Source organism: Corvus hawaiiensis, chromosome 3, assembly GCF_020740725.1.
Source record: "Corvus hawaiiensis isolate bCorHaw1 chromosome 3, bCorHaw1.pri.cur, whole genome shotgun sequence".
Lineage (NCBI taxonomy): Eukaryota > Metazoa > Chordata > Aves > Passeriformes > Corvidae > Corvus > Corvus hawaiiensis.
Window position 1 is genome coordinate 68828393 of NC_063215.1, and position 6403 is coordinate 68834795.

A 6403-nucleotide genomic window follows, 5' to 3' on the forward strand; every position below is an offset into this window, starting at 1 on the left:
GTGTTAAGAGCCAACAACTCAATGTCAATTTGGTCTGACTTTACGGTATTACTTGCTTGATTATGGCTCTCACTGGGGGAGCTGAGCATTTCGATATCATCCAAAGCCCCTGAGAACAATTCAAACCAGCTGGTATTCTCTATATTACATAATTACAAAGCACGCGCCGCCGTTTGGCAGACTGAAGAGGCACTGGGGGCCCACTTCTCAAAATATTTACAGCCTTTTATTCTTCTTTAAACAATCATTTGCATAGTAAAAGTGATATACAGCACACAAACGTGGGTTTACTTTATTTTCACTTTCTCAAACTTACCTGGAAGTGGCTGTGTTTAGCAGTGAGTAGGCAGAAGTGAGATGCAGCCAGCAGGAATAAAGGCTGTAATAATTTCAGGAAAAGCTTCCTGTTGACTTGGTCAGTGAAAGATGGTGAATCTCTCAAAGAAAACCTGAAATATGTATAAATATTTTGCCTATGGAAAGCATATAGTGAAATTTCTGCCCTGGAAGTGGAGAAGTTAAGAAACTAGGAGAAGCTGCTGCACATGAGCAAGTTGATCATGATAGGGTTGCTAATGTGTAGATGAGATGCAGTGGCCGCATCTTGTTAAGAGATGTGTGTGTGTGCATCTTTAAGTAACATATTTTTGATTATGAGATTGTTTTTTTTTCCCATGGTCAAGTTGCTAAAATTCTGTTTTATCCAAGGTGAACAAAAAGCTGTGGAAGTTTTCAATAGCTGAGATGCTGGGGGAAAAAATAAAGGGGAAAAAAAAGAAAAAAATCTGTTGGAATTTCTATCCTTATGTGTCAGTCTGACACATTTAAAGTTGCAAAGGGGAAGGAGAATGTCTAATGGTTAACTGTCTGTTTTCTCACTACCACACCAAGAAAATACATATATTTCTTGTACATACACAACTTTTAAATTACAAACCTCTGTCTGATCTTTGCACCCACAACTTCCCATCATGCTATGGAGGCATCTCACATTGTAGCTAAATTCCTTTAAAGCCCCAAATTCTTTTCAAGTTTTCTCTTATTAAATTCACATTGGTACAAGTGAATCATATATAGCAATGTTAAACTATTGATTAATGAAGGTTTAAAGGCTTTTGTGCAGTGTAGTACAGGTTTTTTTCTCTTTTGTAATGGCTTTAATGAAGAGATCATTAAAAATTATATTGCATTTAGTGCTAAACCCAAGATCCCTTGTCTTTTTATCCACAAAACTTAAAATCTGATTTGAACCAAACCTTTAGATCTTATTAAATGGTTTTGGGGAGGAAAAAATACCAGCTGAAACTGAGCATAGGCAAATTATTAGAGACACTATAGGGAGCCTGGTATTTACATACTGTCCAGGATCTGAATGGTGAGTCATTGATATGAACAGATATGATTAGCTGTAAATCTCTACAACCCTGTGGGGGGTGTTATCATTCAATTTCCACACAGCAAGGGTTACTGAAACTAATTTTTGGTGCCTGTTTGTTTCCCACTTTCAAGATGTTTTATTGCACTGCATAATTTGGACTACAAGTGAAGGTATTGTGAGTGCAGAAGCAGAATGAGAAATGTAGTGGCATTCTGAGTGGGCCACTGTAAGTGGCTTGCTGAGCACAGTGACACAGTGTGGCAGGTGCACACCACAAACCTTACTGAATGCTGAACTATATTTTGCTGTCTCGTCCACTGCAGAATTTGACTGAATGCCAGTGAGTTTCACAGCCAACTTCCTAACGCAGGGCAAATAAAGGATGCTGCTGTCACATGGAACAATGAGAGGACACAATGTCGTATTAAATTACCAGAATAAGCAGACCATTGGATCACCCATTGGACTATTTTTGAATTTAGGCATACCACCAGAGTGTCTGCCACAGGAGATGCTAGAAAATTTATTTTAAGCCTGCTGAGCAGCTGGAGATGAATTTGTGTGAGAAAATACCTGACTGCATTTTAATGTATGCTGTTTTCAAGTGCTGCATGAATGCTCTAATAGGAAACCATACCACCAACTGTTGTTTTATAATTCCGCTTGTCCTTTGACTCTCATTCTTTATGATTCTGCTGGTTTTACCTTGCAAGCTTTCCTGAGCAGATACATTATCACAGAGGAAAAAGGTGAATTATAGGGGAAAAAAGGTTCACTTATGACAAAAGTGATCAATTAGCCAACAAAAAAACCACTCTGCAGAACCACATACTTACAAACAAGGAAGATTTGCTTGGGAATTTGAAGCCTGGGGTGGGCAGCCTTTTCTGGAGTGAGCATGAAATAGAGAAGTTCAGGATCTTGCAAGGCTTCAACAAGGCAAAAAGAAGGATCACAACGCTGTGCTTCAAGAGAACAGGCTCTTACATGTTGATGGATCTTCTTGGAATAACACCATGAGAATATGGCCCTGGAGAGAAGATGGGTCCAGGAGAGCAGGTTGATTTTCCAGAATCTCCACTTTCAAGCTTGGTAGTGGTCCAGTCTCATATGCAGGAGGTGAGGCAATGTTAGCAAGAAACCTGTGTGGATGAACAAGGAAGTTGTGACAGAAGCCAAATATAATAAAAGAAGGTAGCAGCCAAGAGGTGGAAACGGGTGGATGACTGAGCAGGGATATAGAGACATCATCAAGTGCACAAATCCATCTGATTTAGGAAAGCCAAAACCATGTAAAAAATCGATGCTGGTATAGCTTATCTAAAGGCTTATCTCTGGGGTCTCACAGACTAATTTCTGTTGAGAAGGGGATCTGTTTATCCTGGAATATGTTATCCTAATAATAGCCACAAAGCACAGAAGGAAACCCGGATATTTATTTATTTATTTATTTAGTGCTCCTAAATAAATGAAGTAACAAGTACACGATTGATCTCTTTATGAGAAAAATCCAGTGTGTTTGTGAAGAACTGCAGCCTATGGGAAGGACTCACACTGGAGGAGTCTGTGCAGGACTATCTCCTGTGGGAGGGACCCCATGCTGTAGCCGGGCAAGGGCTCCTCTTTCTGAGAAGAAAGCAACAGCATTAATAATATGTGGTGAACTGATTGTAACCCTCAGTCTCCTTGCCAGCGTGGCAGTACAAAAAGAAAGAAAAGAAAGCTCTGTGCAAGCCCTGCTCAGCAATAAAAAAATATCTCTGTATTATCAGCACTGTGTTCTGCACAAATCCAGAACAAAGTTTTATACTAGCCACTGTGAAGAAAATTAACTCTACCCCAGCCAAAACCAGCACACCTCCATTACCCATCTGCCTACATTGCTGTGGGGGAGGAGGTAGAGAGCCAGCAATAAAGCTGAGAACCCGGCACCTAGCCAGGATCAAACCACCACACAGTGTAAGAACATTTAATAATGGAAGTCTGATTTCTACTAGTAAGATGCCTTGAAGAAGGGTGCACATCGTTTTCTAACCGGGCAATGGATCCTTCCATGTTGCTGCTAGAAGATTGTTGTGGATTGAACATTCACCTTCCGGAATGGGGCTGTGATCTGAGCAGCAAAGTATCGGCTTTGCCTTTCACCCTGACACTTCAGATTGTAGAAGATTAAATGCCTGTAGATTAAAAAAGGATGTTAGACAAGAGTCCTATTTAAAACAGGTTTCTGTCTACTTGCTTGTAGGTTTTGCTCAACAGTCAGTGTGGCTTTCAAACTGACAGACTTTCTCTTCATCACATTTCCAAAATAGTACTCCTTTGCATTCTGACTCCTTTTAACACTTCTGCTCCTTCTCAGCTACATTAATATAGGTGTGACACCTGGTTCCACCCTGCGTAATTATGTTGTCGTTTATGGAAACTGGAAAGGGCAGTGGTAGCTGGAAGCCTGCCTGTCTTGGTACAGATAAACCTTACTAGTAGTTAGTGAAGGCTGACTGAAAATTCCATTAATTACATACAAGTATTTTTGTCTCTACAAATCTAAGATATTTTACAGTCTATTCTGTGTTCTAATTACTTCTGAAACAGAAACTTCAATGAAAAGTAGCCATAATTTTCTTTAGTGATACAGACAGAGTAGATAATGAGTTCATGTAGAACAGGCAACATACCTCTCCAAACTTACGTAAAATAGTATTTCTGCTTTGTTCTTTGCTAAGTTTAAATCCATTTTTTAGCTAGCAGATTCAATAATGTGTGTTGCTACTACATCATTTCATTATATTTAATGATTGCATTCAATACTATTATTAAAGTGCAACAAAAAGAACAGTATTGTGAAAAAGCAACAATATCCCCTATGACAGCTCAAATCAGTAAGTAACCCTTATTCTGTTGAAATATACATCGTATCCTGATACGATTAACATTAATTCTGTTGAACAGACTTTTCACCTGTTATGGGAGAATAGGCCTTTCACAGACGGTTCAATTTGTTCTCCTGGCTTTAATAATTATATTTATTGGGTACTAATTTTTTTCCTTTGTAAAAATATGCTTCATAATTTTTGTGTGTATGTATATTAAGTTGAATTGCCTAATTTCTCAGTTCTGTAAAACTGCACTTTAAAAGTCTGTGTATCTTGCAACAGGAAAAGAAGTTATTTTGTGCACAACTAGTGTTAAGATACTCAAGGCGGATAATGCAGCTTGTGTTCTTCTGAATAGTATTTGTGCAACCTTTAAAATGTTTGGTATGCCATTGTATTAAATCTTGATTGAAACCTTATTTGCTGAAAGTTTCTAAGAAACACTACTTTAAAATTTGTCTTAAGCCATTGAAAGTGATATCTCTTTAAAATGCATGTCAGCTAGCATTTCACTACTTGAAAAAAGAAAAAGAACCTAAAGCTTAATGAAGCAAATGCATCAATTAGATAATTAGCTTAAAAAGCAAAAGGGAATTTCATGTCACTTTTAGTTACTGAACCTTAGGATGTCTTGCTAATTTACACATTAGATTTTTCTCATAAAGAGGTCAATCATGCACTTGTTACATCACTTACAAAGATGGTAAAAATAGAAGACATGAAAAAGGAAATTTTTAAAACCTGGAGAATTGTGCCTACGATGAACAAATAGTTTGCTCTAAAATAGGTCATATATATGAAATTTAAATGTTAATTAATAAAATCACACTTAATTCAGTTGCAGGAAGAACTTAAGTAAGAATAGTGCACAGAGAGAGTATTATATCTTGAATGCTATGTTGCAGAACTGATTATTTTTATAGCAGAACATTGTAGTTTCCCTCTCTTAGAAGCTGATTAGGGAGGCAGTTTCCAGCCTTTCTTTCTCTGTCTCTGTTTTATGGGATTCAAACATGATTTCCCTGTCATGACTTTGCTTACTGCTGGGTGAGGCAAGTGAAAAGGGTTCCTGCAACTGTGTGCTGCTTTTTTAAGCTGATGTGACCTCCTTTAAAGCAGTCAATCATCCATATCCTTTACTAAAAAGCACCTAATACCTCCCCTTCCTGTGAAATAGATATGCTGGTTTTTTGATGGGTGACGGTTGTCCTTTTTCATACACAATATTTTTCAGCTTCAGTGTTCTAAGAAACTCGTGCAAGACTATGTTGGAAATGAAGCAAATAAATTTTTTCAGTTTCATCTATTTCGTAGTACTATCATGTAACCCAGGAAGGGCCAAAGAAAGAAGCATCAGTATGGAAATGTGGTATTTTTAAAATGAAATTACTGAGAAACGTTGCTTATCTTCCTGACTTCTTCTTGCAGACCTTTGATACACTCCTTAACTAGTGTGTCCTTAATTTTCATGAGGATTTTATAATCAAGCACTCTTATCTGTGCTGATACAGTGCTTGATGCTGTCATTGGAAACTTCTTTTGGATCACACTTGTGTAACTTCTAGACTTTAGTTGCTGCTTTCTCACATTGATTAATATCCAAGGAAAATAGCTAATGAAAGAGAATTTACCTAGTCAAAATCCTGACCTTGAATTATGATACTTTGTATGCAACATCTACTCTTGGAAACTGATTGATAACTGACTTTTCTTTAAAAACCTAGGTCTTACCTATTTTTCTAAGGAAGGGATTTTCAGAGGTTTGCTAATTCTTCTAGGTTCTGTTAAAATCCCAGATTAAGTCTTGATTCATTTGGCTGTTGACTGCACAGTTCTTTTTCCATTATACTGTTAGGCTCTAAGTTCAAATAAATTAAATTGTGATTTTGTGGCTATCTTTCTTAGAGGTACTTGTAAGGGCTTTTAAAATTCAATTTATAACAATTCTCAAAGCTTAACTCTAACTCAAAATTGTAAATTCCTCAGACTGACCAAAAAACTGAGTCACAGGAAAAGCTTACCATCAGGCTGTTCTATAAGTCAGTTTTCTGTACATAAGGTGCCAACCTGGCTGGTTTTGGGATGTATCTGCACAGCCACTGTAAGCCAGCTCAGGGCTTCTGTGCCACAGCAGAGAAGCAATAGAAAAGCA

The 6403-nt window shown here is 37.6% G+C and overlaps 1 protein-coding gene across 4 annotated transcripts in view; it reads left to right on the plus strand.

The window, feature by feature from the left end:
• Positions 1-6403, plus strand: part of SASH1 (SAM and SH3 domain containing 1) — a 534286-nt gene that overhangs the window by 174400 nt on the left and 353483 nt on the right. The gene's annotated exons all lie outside the window — the stretch shown is intronic.